The 17,021-nt window shown below is 38.8% G+C and overlaps 1 non-coding gene across 1 annotated transcript; it reads right to left on the bottom strand.

Moving 5' to 3' along the window:
- Positions 1-14,595: 14,595 nt before the first annotated feature.
- Positions 14,596-14,702, bottom strand: LOC118625886. The gene has a single exon (XR_004958745.1). It is a non-coding gene; the product is annotated as a U6 spliceosomal RNA (small nuclear RNA).
- Positions 14,703-17,021: the final 2,319 nt, after the last annotated feature.

Raw genomic sequence — 17,021 nt, 5'->3', positions numbered from 1 at the left:
AGATGTTTACAATGTGAATCAGCAATGAATAGCAACGTTTTTCCCACCTAAAGAGTCACATCGCTCATACAGGAAATACTAATTATGCTGTTTAGTTTTACTTTTCCAAGGCGAATGACAAGAAAAATGTATAACCAAGGGACTGGTTGACAGAAGTGAAGAAATATGAGACAACTAAAACAGAAAACGAAAAATAATGAGTAAAATGATTAAAAGAACTGAATTGTGTGACTTGCTCTACTGGTAATGAGCCTGAACTAAGTGAAGAAGTTGCATGTGTCTATGGAACCTGCAGGAGAGAGGGGGGATAGCATTCTCTCCCAATTTCCAACTGGATTTTGTTTTCAAACGGGGTGGATAATGGAAAAACAGCACGAGAAAGCTGTCCTGGGGGCACCCTAGCTATGGCCTGATAAGAGAAGCTGGCCACATAGACAAAGCCTGCTTTCCCCCCACTAACCTTAGGTACCACTCTGCCCGGACATACCTGAAAGATCACACTCATTCTGGCCCGCCCACCTTTCCACACTCATTTGTTCATGGCTTCACTCCACCCCCACCCTTAGGTCTGCTTCACAGAAATCTCCCTTCCACCTATATTAATTTTCTGTGTCTGTGTAACAGATTACCCCAAATCAGGTGGCTTAAAAATATAAAAAACCCTAAAATGTATTCTTTTACTATTCTGGAGGCAAGAAGTCTGAAGTCAAGGTGTTGGTAGGACTGAGCTTGCTCTGAAGAGCTAAGGGGGTTCCTTTGCCTCTTCTAGCTGCTGGGGGCTCCAGGTGTTCCTTGACCTGTGCTGTAGAACCTCTGTCTCTACACGGCCTCCCCGTCTCTCTCTCTCTGCCTTCCTCTTATAAGGACACTTGTCATTGGATTAAGGAACCATCCAAATAATCCAGGATGATCTGATCTTGAGATCCTTGACTTAATTACATCGCCAAAGACTCCTTTTCAAAATAGAGTCACAACCAGAGGTTTGGGGTAGACATATCCTTTGTGGAAGAGCCACCATTAAACCCCTTCTCCTAAATCCAAGGGCTTTTTACTCCCTAGATAAGAGACTAATCAATCAAAAATAATTCGTTTAGAATCCACAAAGGCATTTTTAAACTTATACTTTTCTTGCCTCTCCAATTTTCTTACAAGCTCGGGATGTTTAAGATCATTTTCTTGTCAACTTCTGAAATCTCTCTTGAAACGCATATTCTACTTTAAGTCATCTTAGGGTTCCATATATTCAGCTCTTACTTCGTTAGATTCACCACCGACAGCTAGCCCGTCTTCATTGCTCTAACTACACAGATTGGTTTAGCTTCCAAACCAGAGTCTGCACATTCTTGTTTGCTTGAGGTAGTCATGGGTTAAGCCTGTTCATCCCAGCGTCCTTTCTGGTTGGCACTCTCTTAACTCTCAAATTCTGGTTTGAATTAATCCCCTGGCAGGAACACTATCCTTGTCAGAGAGAGAAATTGAGGGACAATTGACAGAAAAGATTCTGTTCAGTGAGTGATGAGTGATGAGGAGGGAGATTTTTTATCTGAACTTGCAAATTTGGAGGCTAAACAGGGATGGGGGAGATCTAAAGGAGAGAGTTGGCATAAGAAATGGTCACAGTGCAGATTAAGACCACACTTTAGTTCCACTGAGGAAGGGGAGAATCAGCATTTCCTAATAGCTTTGGGCCTCAGTTTCCCGATCTGAAATGGTCCCAGAGCAATTAGCTTTTTGAAGTTTGAGTCTTTGATCTAATTTTATTATTTATTATGGGCTCTAGAAGTTTACAGGCAACACACTCCCCAGAATTACTTGGTGACGATTTAATCAACATTTTTTTCCCCTCTTCTTCCCAAGGAACCAAGGGACTGTCTCAGGACAGAGGGAATGTGCTTATACGGACTATAGCCTTATCTTTACCTCTTTGACTCAACACTCAAAGCACAGGGAGCTATCTAAAGAGCTCGGGGTTTTGTTCTTTAGTTTGAGGGAACATGCTTGGTTTTTGTCACTCCACCTTCACTATCCAATACATCCCTGAAGGGAGTATGAAATGTGCCATCACATTTGCAAACAGTGTGGCAGTTTCTTAAAAAGTTAAATATGCACCTTCCCTAAGATCTAGCAGTTTTACATAAGAGAAATAATATTATATGTTTATAACAAGAATGATACAGGAATATTGAAAGCAATGTTATTCAGAATAGTCCTCAAATAGGACAAAATCCCAAATATTCATCAACAGAATTATTAAACATATGATTATATAATTACACAATGAAATAGTAACTGCCAGTTTTTAAATTATTATTATTATTTTTTTTTTTTTATCCTCACCTGAGGACATTTTTCCATTTTTTGTTCAGGTAGAGTGGGAGGGAGAGAGAGGAACAGAAAGAGAGAGAGAGAAACATCGATGTGAAAGGAACACATGGAGTGGCTGCCACCCGCACAACCGACCAGGGCCGGGGACAAACTGCAACCGAGGTACATGCCCTTAGCGGGAACTGAACCCGGGTCTCTCAGGACCGCAGGCCAACGCTCTAACCACTGAGCCAAACCTGCCGGGGCCAGTTTTTAAATTATTGATTAAATCAACCAATCACCAAGTCCTGTGGATTCTGCTTCCAAAACATATCTGCTTCCCTCCACTCATCACCATGCTGGTCCAAACTCCATCATTACCCCTCCCTCTGACAAATACATCACCCCTCTTCCCTTCTCCCTCACACCCATTCTCCACGCAGCAGCCAAAGTGATGTCCTAAAAACATGAATTTCATCTTGGCACACACTTATTATAACCCTTCAGGGGCTGCCCCTTTCTTCCGAACAAAGTCTGAAATCGCTGTGGTCCGCCAACTCTGACAAAGTCTGCTTTCTCTCTGATGCTCCTGCTGCCGCGGTCTGTCCCCGCCCCTTCTCTCCCTGTCTCTAGTGAGTCAAACTCCGTCAAGCTCCAGGGCCTTGACAAAGTCGTTCTGCTTGTAACACACCCCGCCCTGTCTTCTCCTGGACAACTTGCTCCTTTGTGTCCCCCAGAAGAGGAGATGTTGAGGGAGGTCGACTCTGTCCCTGCCGTAGATCAGGGCTCTGTTACGCTTTCTAGTGACATTCTGTGCGTTCCCTTCATGACACCCTCATAATGATTGTGAAACGATGTGGAGTGACTACTCATATTTTGGTATTATTTTCCTATTGCACTTGGAACAAGTCACCACAAGCTTAGTGACTTAAAACAACACAAAGGCATTATTTTACAGTTCTGGAGGTCAGAAATCTGAAATGGCTTTTGCTGGGCTGAAATCTAGGTGTCGGCCAAGTTGCACGCCCTCTGGAGGTTTCAGGGGAGAATTTATTTTCTTGCCTTTTCCTGCTGCTGAAGGTCACCTGTATTCCTTGGCTCATGGACCCTTCCTCCATCTTCACAGCCAACAGCACACATCCTCTCTCCTCTCCAACCCCTGCTTTGTTCTCACATCTCCCTTTGACTCTGAGGCCTCCCTCTTAGAAGGACCCTTATGATTCACTGGGCCCGCATGGATAATCCAGGCTAATCTCTCCAGCTCAAGAACCTTAATTTAACCACATTTGCAAAGTTCCTTTTACTGTGCAAGGTAACATATTTATAAATTCCAGCAATCAGGACATGGACATGGGGGGGGGCATTTTTCAGCCTACCATATTTTTCTCCCAAAGATTTAACTCCATGAAAGATAAGAACCATGTCTGTCTTGTTCATTGCTGAACTCTGACTGCCTAGCACATAATCGATGCTAAATACTTCATTTGCTGCATAAAGGAATAGCAGTGAGGCCACTTGCATGCAAATGGCTCAAATTTCATAATTTCATATTTCAACTTCATTTCCAAGTTTAAGACCAGAACATCTTTTGTAGCTCTGTAGCCATTAAGGAAGAGGGCCTGTTCTCCCTGGACCTCCTAGTTTCAGGTCATAATTATTCTTAAAAACTACCTGAACTATGACTCAATTATTCATGAATTCTGTTCATAGAGTTTTCCAGCATTAAATTTTCTTTGCCTAGTAATCTAACACTTAGGACCAAACTCCCTTGAACTCCTCCTATTTTAAAAGTCTTCTCACCTGTCCCATTAACTCCACAATTCACATGCATCGTCATGTATCCTCTAGCCCAGGGAACGTCTAAGAGACTTTTGACCTCATCCCGTTTCTGCAAACCAGATCTCTTTAAACTCCATTCCCAACCTCTGTACCCCATTTCCTTGCCAACTCCACAAATGGAGAATGTAATATCACTATTCTGAGAGGCAGATGATAGCATAAAAAAATTAGAATCACAACTCAAATTATACCGGTATTGTTTTAGCCTGTGCCATATTGAGAATCTCCCAGGTCATAAGATGAAAAAAAGAGATGAAAGAAGGTGTGTGTGTGTGTGTGTGTGTGTGTGTGTGTGTGTCTAAAGCCGTACACACTACAACCTCACATTGAACCAATTTTAAAATGTACTTTCTAGTAGAATGAATGGTAGTTTCCAGGAGCTGAGGGGATGGGGGGAATTGAAAGTTATATTTAATGGATATAAAGTTTCTGTTTTGCAAGATGAAAAGAGTTCTGGAGGTGGATGGTGGTGATGTTGCACAATAATGTGATATACTTACTGCCTCTGAACTGTGAACTTTAAACAAATGATTAACGTTAAATCTTATGGTATGTATATTTTACCACCATAAACATTTTTTTTTAAATGGCAACTTTCTTAGATAAGTGAAATAAGTGAATTCTTTAAATCAACTAAAATAAAAATAGAGAAAATTAGGTCAATTAGACCAATTCCTTCATATTATGTGGGCAAGAAAGAAAAAGTTTTTTGTTTTGTTTTTTTTCCTAGTATTTTGATCCTTTGTAGACACACAATCTGAAAGTAAAAGCATTACCCAGTTGGGAAATAAAATAATTAACCAAACAAATTTAGGACACTGCAAATCTCACCTTGCTCACGAACATTTTATTTCACCTGATTTGTTTTGAAATTTTGTCTTGACTTGCTTCACAAGGATCTTATAAAGCCCCCGCCCCCAAACCCAAGGGAAAACAACAACTGAGCAATCTGATGGTTAAGCTTCCTGTCTCCATCTAGACTTGCTGGACTTTCAGTACAATGCCTGGATTTATGAGGCCGTGAAGCATTATTCATTTCTCATGGGGAAGCCAAGTGAGTTGGGATTAGCCTCCACAATGTGTCCTGCTATTTGCTATTTAGCCAGGAGCAAGGTTCTCACCCAGCACAATGCTTGTGCTCGTTCAGCGCATTGCTTGTTTGTGCACATCCCCACATGCAGAGAGGACTTTCCTAACCCCAAGTGACAACCATGCATCCTGTGGCTCTCTTCCCACCAGGGACAGAATGAGACTGCTTAGCTCTACATTTTATCTCCTCGGCTGCTAACTCTCCAATGCAATTATCTGGGCAAAGGACTAGAGTTTGCTTGGAGTCTTTACACAGACAACATATACTGGTCATTAAAGAATTTTCATTAATAAATAAGCATTTTGACTCAACCTCAGGTGGACACAACCTCAGGTGGACACAAAAGTATACAGGCATTGTCCAGCCAGTGTGGCTTAATGGTTGAGCCATGTACCAAGAGGTCGCCAGTTCGATTCCCGGTCAGGACACATGCCCAGGTTGTGGGCCAGGTCCCCAGTGCAAGGTATGCAGAAGATGGCCAATTGATGTTCCTTCTCATCAATGTTTATATCTCTCCTTCCCTCTCCCTTCCTCTCTCTCTAAAAAGAAAAGAAAGAGAAGGGAAATCAAGTTGAAGAAAATATGATCAGGAGAGTCATATATAACCCATCCTCTACGGTGAATATTCAAGCTTATGTTTCTGATCATAAGCAGGAAGTTAAATTTTATAAAATTGTATAAATTTTACAAAGTATTGCATTTAGAGTACTAGACATACTATATAAAAATTTAAATTTCAGGTCTAACAAAACTATTGCCTGCCTTCTGCCCTTGTGTAATGTGGGTCCCCTTGGGATTAGGGGGTAGAGAATGGGAACTCCTGAGTCACAAGAAGGCAGTGTTGCTACAAGCACCTACCTAAGAATTACCTATCACTTTGAGTCCAAATACTTACTCCAACAAAAGTTTGACAGAAAAAAACAGACACTTTGAATTTATTTCATGCATAAGCAGGTAAACAATGATCACCACTGTAAGAGGAGGTCTCCATATGGAAATTTTACCCCTTAACAACCTCATTGTTGGGACTGGAGCAAAAACTAGCCCTTCTATTCAATACTGTATTACTTTTTTTTGGCTTTGTGACAGATTACCATAAACTTAATGGTTTAAAACAACACACATTTATCATCTCATAGTTTTGAAGTCCAGAACTCCAAAATGGATTTCATGAGACTAAAATGAAAGTTTTGGTAGAGTTATGTTCCATCTCAAAACTCTAGGGAAAAATCTGTTCCCTCGTCTTCTTCAGCTTCTGGAAGTTGCCCTCAGTCCTAGACTCACAGGCTTTTCTGGTGACCTCATAGCTCCAGCACCCCCTTCCATTGTCACAGCTTCTTCTCTGATGCTCCTGCCTCTCTCTTCTCCTGATAAGAACTGTGATTACACTGGGCTCACCCAGATAATCCAGGATTTTCTCTCTATCACAGGACTCTCAACTGCATCTTCGAAATCCCCTTTATTCTGTAAGGGAACATATTTACAGTGTTAATGGTTAAGACTTGGACATCTCTGGAGGCTATTTTTCTGCTTAACACAATACCTTTTTCCACTTTCAAACCACAAGCTATTGACTACTTCTATACTTAACTATTAAGTCTGCACTCATTTCAACTGACCAGCTGAGCCTTCCTTTATTCTAACGTATTATTTGTAACTTTCTACTCCTTCACAAGATTAAGAGTTTCTTGGAAAAGCAGATGCTGTATAGTACTTATTATTTCATTCTTCACTGTCCTAAGCACAATGAAAGAAGAAAAGTTGATAAACTGGACTTACTGAAAATGAAAAACTCCTTTTCATCCAAAATATCACTAAGCAGTGGGACAGAATTTGACTTAAGTGGTTTTGGTTTTTTTTGTTTTGTTTTGTTTTGTTTTGCTTCCAGCCATGTCTAAGTAACAAGAACCCAAATTATCTTTCTTCCTGAAACAACTAAAAAACTGGACAAGATATATGGTACAATGGTTATTAAGATTTGGACAACAAACAATGAATAACAATGAGTTTTGAGATATGGGAAACAAATACAGAGAGCCCTACACTTGCCCTGGTTTGCTGCCAAGAGAGAGTTTTTGGTCATGACACAGAAAGTGGAAACTCAGGCAGAGCATTGTGGTCTCCTGGTGTTGGAGAGAAATGGAAGTCTATGTGGCTAGATTTTGCAGGGTAGAAATCAGAGGAGAGAACAGAGATCTGTGTAGAGTCCTGCTAGAGTCCTTAGCTGAGTACTAATCAGTGCAGGCTTGTGAGGACACCATCCAGGTCTAGGGAAAGAACTCTTTGAAAATGTAGGAGAGACAGTAACAGGAACTCACATAAAGCTAGAAATATTTTCATTCTTATCAGGCAGAGTGGAAAACTTCATAAATTTGTGGGTAGAGTTCTCAGAAGGTTTAGCTTCAATATTGAGACAAAGGTACCCTTAAAATAAAGGCTGCTCCAGTACCACGTAAAAGCTCAAAAGTAAGTTCTGAAAGCATGAAACTGTAAGTAACTCAACTGCATCCCAAAACAAAGCTCAAGAGTATATACAGAAAAACAAAAATATCCAGCATCCAAAAAGGTATAATTCACAATGTCTGACATCCATTCAGAAATGAACAGAATTAACATTTCCAGTTAACAATGGAAGCAGGAAGGTATGCTCCATAATGAGGATAAAAATCAATTAACTGAAACTGATATAGGAATCATGTGGATAATAGAATTAGTAGTCAGGACATTAAAAGAGTTATTATAACAGTATTCCACAAGTTTAATAGGCTAGAGAAAAGACTGTGCATAGGGTCTAGAGAAATAGAAGGCATAATATGACCTTCTGAAGATAAAAACAACAATATCTGAGATGAAAAATACAGCAAATAAACTCTGGAGAAAAAAGATTAGTGAACTTGAAGACAAAGCAATCAGATCTATCCAAAATGAAACTCAGAGAGATTTTTTTTTAATTGGAAATGAAAATGAACAAAATGTCAGTGAACTGAAGAACACCTTTAAAAACCAAATATACTTGTAATTGGAGTCCCCAGAGCAGGGGAGGAATTATTTTCTATTCTGATCTATTTTGAATAAATATGCTATATAGATTTATATGTTATATAGATATATGCTTTTAATTATTTTGGGTATACACACAGAAAAGAAATTGCTGGGTTGTAGGAATCATATGTGTTTAACCTTTTAAAGAAACTGTAAGACAATTTCCCAAAGTGGTTTTATCAGTTTACACTCACATCAGCAATGTATTAAAATTCTATTTCCTTCACATCATGGCCAATGTTTTGTACTATCACTCTTTTTAATTTTAGTTATTCTAATAGGGATGTAGTGGTATCTCATTGTGTTTGTAAGTTGTATTTCTCTGATAACAAATATTGTCAAACATCTTTTCATAAGCTTATTGGCCATTCCTATATATTTCCTTTTAAAATAAATGTCTGTTAAAATCTCTTGTCCATTGTTGTATTGGGTTATTTCTCTCCTTATTATCAATGTGTTCCTTATATATTCTGGATACAAGTCAAATATAATTATTGTAAATATTTTCTCCTCTTCTGTGGCCTTTACATTTTCATAATGGTGTCTTTTTCTTTTTTTAATCCTCACTTGAGGATATGTTTTTATTGATTTTAGAGAGGAAAGGGGAGAGAGAGAGAAAGAGAGAGAAACACTGATGTGAGAAACATTCATTAGTTTTCTCCTGAATGTGCCCCAACCTGGGATCAAACTCACAACCTAAGTATGTGCCTTGACTGGGAATCAAACCTACAACCTTTGGTGTACAGAACAATGCTCCAGCCAACTGAGTCATCTGACCAGGGCCACAATGGTGTCTTTTTTAAGATATTTGTTTAGATCCAACAAACATACAATAAACTAAACATATTTGAAATACAGCATGTCTTCAAGTTCATTTCATTCAATGTCATTTCATTGAAATGTTGATGAGATGTCATAGAAACTTAACTCTTATGGGTTTTGTGTGTGTGTTTGGATGTAAAAATGAATTACTACTATGTTTCACCATCAAAATTTATGATTCTTGGTCTTTCCTTCTTGACTTTGTACAAGAGACATGAGCTATTTTGACAACCATAAAGTGGACTTCAGGAATGTCAGCAACAGCATGACCTTTACAACCAAATCCTGCAACCAGAACTTCACTATTTTCCTCAATAAAATTCAAATAACCATCATTGGGTACAAAAGCTAGTTTGTTGTTTCTGGTGTGTTTCTTTGTTTGTTTTGTCATTCTTGATCCTAGACACACTTCCTGATGGCAAAATTTGGCTGTATGTCTTCAAATCTACTTTTTTCTAGCACAGTTCCTGTTGTTTATATCAAGTGGCCTCTGATAAAATTGGCTTCATTTTACATTGTTTCACCAAAGTTCCAAAAACCTATTGATGACAGTAAATGAGAACTTGCCATATACTAGTTGATCAGCTTTAACATATGTATACACCCATGAAACACTAATTACAGTCAAGTTAATGAACATTTCTCTCCCTGTCAAAAGTGTTATAGTACCTCTTGTAAATACCTCTGTATTCTTCTTCTGTGGCCATCCTCAGGCAACCATTAATCTGCTTGGGTCACTAGAGATTATTTTACATTTTTCATAATTTTATATACTTAAAGTTATATAATGTTTCCTCTTTTCTCTGAATTTTTCTCTAGTATAATTATTTTCAGTTATATCCACATAATTTGTGCAAAAACATTCTCTTTTTATTGCTAAGTAGTAGTCCATTGGATAAATATAGTATAATTTATGTATTTATTCAGCTGTTGATGAGCATGTGAGTAATTACCAGGTTTTTTCTATTAAAAATAAAGCCTGTATGAATATTTGTATAACAATCTTTGCATGCACCTATGATTTCATTTCCCTCTAGTTTAAAATCAATTAACTTACAATTCAACATTAGCAGATAGGAAAAAAAGAGCAAATTAAATGCATAATAAGCAAATAAAAAGAAATAATAGAGACCAGGAAATAAAAATCAATGAAACAGCCCTGGCCATTTTGGCTCAGCAGTTAGAGCGTCGGCCCGCGGACTGGAGAGTCCCGGGTTCAGTTCCCGCTAAGGGCATGTACCTCAGTTGCATTTTGTCCCTGGCCCTGGTTGAGGTCATGTGGGTGGCAACCAGTCGATGAATCTCTCTCACATTGATGTTTCTCTCTCTCTCTCTCCTCCTCCCTTTTTTCCTCCCACTCTATCTGAAGATAAATGCAAAAACGTCCTCGGGTGAGGATAAAAAAAAAATTTTTTTTTTAATTAATGAAACAGAAAAACAATGGGTAAAAATTGATGAAAAAATCTGTGGGTTGTTGTTTTTTTTTGAGAATATAATAAAATAAACTTTTAGCAGACTGACCAGTTAAAGAAGACACCAAAAGATTATATATATATGACTTCATCAAAATGTAGAATTTCTGTTCTTCAAAAAAATAGTGCTAAGAGAATAAAAAGAGAAAACTCAGACTAGGAGAAAATATTTACAAACTATATATCCAATAAAAAACTCGATCCAGAGTATACAAAAAACTCTTAAAACTCGATAATAAAACAAACAACTCAAGTAAAACAAGGCTAAAGATTTGAACAGTCACTTTACCAAAGAAGGTATACAAATGGCTCATAAGAACATGTGAAGATGCTGAACATCAGGAGTCATGAGGAAAATGCAAATCAAAACCACAGCAAGACACAATTACATAAGTACTAGCATGTCTACAGCTAAAAAGATTGGCCATGTCTCATGTTGGGAAGGATGTGGAGACTGCTGGAGGGGATGCAAAAATGGTACAATCACTTTAGAAAACAGTTGGACAGTTCCTCAAAAAGCTAAGCACACATCTATTAAATAATCCAACCATCCCACTCCTAAATGTTTACCAAAACACAGCTTTAAATCTGCAAATTTGAATAACCCGACCATTGGAGAGAGGTTCAAATTTGTGGTTTGATTTTCTTCACAGGAAGGTGTTATTCAGATGTCTAATGAAAAAAATATTACCGTTACTGTTGACATGAGTTTTCCTGTTGCTGACTGGAGAGCCATGTGCAGCCTCTACGTTGGAGGAACATTTCGTGTCTTTCATGAGTCACATTATTTGAAGAATGTCCTTCATTTGACATTCATTAAACACCCATTCTTATTAGTACCTTTCCCCTCTATGCTTGCCTAGGCTCTAACAAACAAAAAAACTTCTTAACTCAATCACTCTTAATCTCCCTTTTAATATACCATTATTTTGCATATTATAAAGTGTGTATTTCTAATTATCTAAAATCTCTTAATAGCTCAACTACATTTGAGATATTTTATTTCCCTGGCCTGGCTCAGTTCTCCCATTATGGTCTCTAGTTGATATTTTCTCATGGAAAAAGAAATTTTAATTAAATTCATCTTCATTTTGGAGTCTTTATGACAAAATTTCAGCAATTAGGAACCTGACTGATATTTCAAACCTAAAAACAAATTTCACGCCTCTTTCCTTTTGTGTGGTTTTTCCTCCAGACACGGACGGGCGGCAGCTGGATTTAGAGATCAGCCGACGTGATGTGAGAATCACATTGGGTCAAGCCTCTAGCATGAGACCAGGGAAAATCAGCTTTCTCTCCAGTAAAAACAGAGCAACATGTTTTCAAATGTCGCAGCCTCCAGCTAACCCTGACGTTTCCCTTTGGTTGTGCAGTGGTCCAGCTCACTCTCTCCTGTTGTGTCGCAGCGTTTGTTTCTGCCCAGGCAGCACCAAGACCCCCCCCACTGCAGGCACTGGCAGGGGCTTCCCTTGCACTGGGGAGATACACCTGACTTCACAGTAAGAAAGGGTGTCTGATCTTTTCAGCTCCCTTTGTTTTCTCTCTCCAAGTTTTACAGCCCTTTTTATCTGTAAATTAAAAAAAATTGTACATACATTTTCCAAATGTGCTGCATAACACAACTTCATACATTTAGAAAGCTGACAGCTGTCCTCTAGGGTATAGTCTGACAGCCTAAAATCCAGAAATCCATCATTTAGATATAGTGATACTAGGCGGTCGCTCCCGGTATGTATTGCAGCGCCCAGGAACCACTTATTTGAGATATGCCATCGTAACTCTGATAGATTAAAGCACCACATCCAGGAAACAATTGTGTGTGGGGGGGAATGCTATCATAGATCTGCCATGTTACAGCCCCAGAATCCACCAGCCAACCGGCAAGTCTGTGCTCAATCGGAGCTTCCAGAAGCCTGAGAAGCAGCCGGATGACAGTTCTGTTCTTCAACAGCCCATTATGAACTAATTAGCATACATGAATTGCAGATTTGAAGCATTAAAGTGATGTACAAATCATTAATTTTTTGTCAAATCCATGTCACCCTTGTGTATGCCTTTCTATTTTAATGTTGCATGACAGTGAAAAGAGGTACAATCCTCCGTATATAAAGAGGAGAGATTTGGTGTAGCTGATATAATGAGATCTATTTAAACATATGTATTTTTCAGCTTTGAATATATCTGCCTGGAAAAAAAAAAAAAAAGCTATACTTGTCCCATTAGGGTTAATTGTGAAAAGATGTTAATATATTCAAAACCCCAGGGGTAATTCTACATGTTGTCTGAATGAAGCAAGGGCTGTAAGATCAACTTCACATCTAAGCTTTCTTTTTAAAAAGTCCTCTTTTTGATGAATAAAAAGAGCCATCCATTCGTTCTCATTGATGGTGGAAGGTGTAACTGGTTAGAATGAGAGCTAAGCTTTTAGGTGTGTGGGCTCTGATGTAACATCTATTTTTGTTAACCTGATGCCAAACTTAATTCATAAAGATGTAGAATGCAATGCCATGGAAGAGGGAAAACAACATCAAAGTCGATTTTTCCTTCTGGAAAGGCTTCTAAATATTAATTTGTGGTTTTCTGCATTGTTTCTGTATATTTAATTACTGAAGCTATTTGTGCTTAAACAAATGCTTGGTGTTTCATTTGAATTTCTTTTTTCTTATTAACAGTGGTGTCACAATGCTTAATTTGTTAGCCTGCAATAGTTTCCATGGTAACAGTCTAATGTTATATATAAATATGTATGTGGTATATATATGCGTGTGTATTCTAAATATGTACTAGAGGTGATTATGGTTTCATTTCAAAAGCACATCTCAGAAGACTTAGCTCTCCAGGAAACCTAACTAAAAATGCAGACATACCTTGTAACGTGAGCCTAGAGCTATGGCCACAGACTTGGTCCCCTCCCGGCCTGAGGAGAACGGAAGTTCTCAGGAAGGGGGACAGGCTTGCCTGCTCTCTTCTCGCAAGTTCTCTCCTGCCTGAGAGCAGTCACCCAGGCCCAAAGCCATTCTCTATGGACCTTGTTCTTTTGCCTTTTCCCACTTCCTTCCCCACCAACTTTTTAATCACATAAAATCCAGGCAGAATAAAAACCATAGGCAAACTCCAGGGGGAGGTGTCTTTCCAAAGGAAATTACAATAAGGAGACTGAGAGATGGCATGGAGGAAGGACTGGGAAAGGGTGAGATCATTTGTTCCATTTGTGTTCTTGAGAGAGAGGAATTTATAATAAAGAAAAACATATACATATGTACCACTACCACCAGAGTTAGGCATTTCACGTACCTCTCAATAAATATTTAAGTAGATATTATGAGGAAGCTGAGGCTCAGAGTGGGTGAGTTAAAATTGTCACAAACGCTAGATTTCCAAAGCCTATATTCTTTGTACAATGTCATCGTATTGCCCCGGGCCTTCTTCAGTGCAAGGTACCAGAGCCCTAAACCCACTCCTTCCAGATGAATTAACACCCTACCCAGTCACCCAGGCAGTGGAAACTGGGGCAATGACAATGATACGGAGATAACTTTGGCAGTAAACTAAAAATAAACTTGATGGAAGAGGAGAATAGCAAGACCATCATTGCCAGAAGGTGTTATTTTAAGTTTTGTATAACAACAACAACAACAAAAACTAACTACAGTGGCTTAAGTAAATAGGATTTATTTTTTGTAAATCATCACATGTCCAGAGATGAGCAAAAATAGGTTGGCGTGGGGCTCTGCGAGGCTAGCAGGGACTCAGCAGTGAAGCAGTTGCCTGTCTTTCCACTGTGCCACCCTTAGTATGAGGCTACAGTTTTTATGCTCATGAAATGACTGCTGCCCCACTGGACACCACAACTGCATCCCAGGCTGAAAAGAGAGAAGCGAAAACAAGGTAAATGAATAAACCATTGGGCTCTCTCTCTGTAGGGAAAATCACAATTTTAATATTGGATGCCACATGCTGTGCTTTGACTCGTGTGGTTTCCTTGGTGTTAACCAGCAAAGTGTCAAATGGTCTCTGGGAACTGTGCAAAATACAAAACGCTTCACAAATATGTGTGCCATCCTTGTGCAAGTGCCATGCTAATCTTCTCTGTGTGACTCCAATTTTAGCACATATGCTGCCAAAGTAAGCGTGAGCTTGTCTCTTTCAGCAATCAACAATAATTTTCAGGAAGCCCTCACCAAAAGACTGTGCTTGCTCATATGTCATTGGCCAGTCTTGTGTCAAAAGCCATCCCATGGAGGCAAGAAAGTCTGTGGAAGTGAGCCTAATTTTAACCGAGCCTAATGTTGCTCTTAGTAAAATGAGGGTTCTATTAAAAAAGAATGACAAACGGTTATTGGGTAGGCAATAAACAATGATAATCTTCTGTCATAGATATCTCCTTGTGACTTCATCAAGAATATAGACCAATGTGGAGAAAGAGACCCTTTTCATTAAGGAAAAACATTGAGGGCATATTCTGGCACATGGTTAAACACCAGCTGGGACCTTACTTATTTTCTTCTGTTTCTTGAATCTTCACTTTTCATTCTCAGGCTCTTCCTTTATAGACTCCTTCCAAGATGGAGTACTGAGTAGCTCCCTTACTAGTATTTAACCATTGGGCTGTTTGCTTCGTGCCTCTACAACCCTTGTCAGATTATAACAGCGTGTACAGTTTGAGCGAGGGGGATTTGCAGAAGCTGTGTAGTAGAGTGGTCAAGAGCTAAGGAGTCACACAGAATGGAGTTCAAACTTGAGCTTCACAATAGTCAGATCCAACCATAGAGTCTGAGGGGACTGCTAACCCAGGAGAGCTCTATGCATGTATTGAACCCTACCGCATTCCTCTGGGTCTATTGTCTGGAGATCTACAAGTTTATTGGCTCCTAATTGCCTACAGGCACTTGGGTGACATACACACTTAAAGGGCAAAATCGGAACTAGAGCCCTGTCCTCTGACTCCCAAATCTGAATATTTTACCAATATAGCATCCCAAATTGGTTAATCCTGCAAATAGTCCAAATTCATTTCCTTAAGAGGTAACCTTTTCTAAATTAGCCTATTAATATCATAAAAACTTTTCTTACTTAGAATACAAATAATAAATTTAGTTGCTGATATTTATCTTGGAGCAGCATGTAAATAAGGTAAGGCAGGATTAAAAAACAGAACATCACATAATGAAAGTTTGGATTTATAAGAGATAATCAAATGTAAAATAATGAATGATAATTAGAAAATTCAGAGAAAATACGATAAATGTTGACTGAGAAGTTCAAAGCAAACCTTATTTTATCATCTTTCCGCTATTTGACCCTACAATGTCCGTATTTTGCTGTCCAGCTCTGATTTCATAACCATTTATGTTCATCTCTTTGATAATTTATTTTTTATTAATAAGCACCCACTCTAGGACTTCTAATTTATTTTTACATGGGAAATTGTAGGAAAACAATGAAAGAGCTCCCAAATATGATCACTGGTTGTAGTCACATTCTTTACACTTTCAAAGAAGCTCAGACAGATTCTGCTATGGGGTCTGAAGAAATAAAAAAGGTCTACACTACTATTCCCATGATCCTTAGGAAGGCTAAGGCTTGCCTTCTACTCACACAGAGGGGGGGGGGCCTCTGATTCATCCACTTGCTTTATGGCTTTATATAAATGTGGTCAGGTGCTCTTGGACTATTCTTCTGAGGGAACATGTGTGTTCTCGTGTTCAATCATTGTAGAAGTGAGGGCTGCAATGGCCAATACAGCATGTTGAGACCTCATTTTACTGGAGAGTGTGGTTCAGTAAGAATGAGCCACTGATTGAAGCCAAAACTGTGATGAAATTGGTGGGTTTTTTTGAGGGAGTGACGAGGGATGGGTAGAATTATTTTCTATCTGAAGAAACTAGTACTCCTCACAAAACAGCGGTATATGAGTATCTTACCCATTCTCCACCTGTGAAACAAAGATAATCTTTTAGACTCCTTCATAGAAATGACAAAATGAAAGCTCCTATAAAAGGCTTAGTTAGTCAGTTCTTAATGATAATCTAGTGAAGTCTCTATTGTTTGATCTTCTGGGAATTAAAACTTACTGGATCTTCCTTTAAACTCTCCACTAGGAATTGCATATGGCTGCTACATTCTACGCAATTAAACTTCCTGGAAAGGAGGAGGCTGGGAAATTATAGACCACTGAGTTGAGAGATGAAAACATAAACAACTAATAAGTAAATGGATGAAATAGTTAAGTGGTGATCCATCTGAGGACTGGCTCTTTCTCTATTAAACCTGATATCAAAGGATGAACCCCATGATAAGGAGTTCAAAAGTACCCTAAGCTTGAAACGGCTTTGGAAAAAGCAAGCTGGTTTAACTGATATAATTATTGTGGATTCATTGAAGTCTGAACAGCAAAGTATTTAAAGCACTGTCAGGAAATATTAAATCTTCCTCTGATACTAGGATTGAAA

Source organism: Molossus molossus, unplaced genomic scaffold (assembly GCF_014108415.1).
Source record: "Molossus molossus isolate mMolMol1 unplaced genomic scaffold, mMolMol1.p scaffold_m16_p_11, whole genome shotgun sequence".
Classification (NCBI taxonomy): domain Eukaryota; kingdom Metazoa; phylum Chordata; class Mammalia; order Chiroptera; family Molossidae; genus Molossus; species Molossus molossus.
The sequence above is the reverse complement of the archived record's forward strand: the minus strand, read 5'-3'. Positions and strand labels throughout refer to the sequence as shown.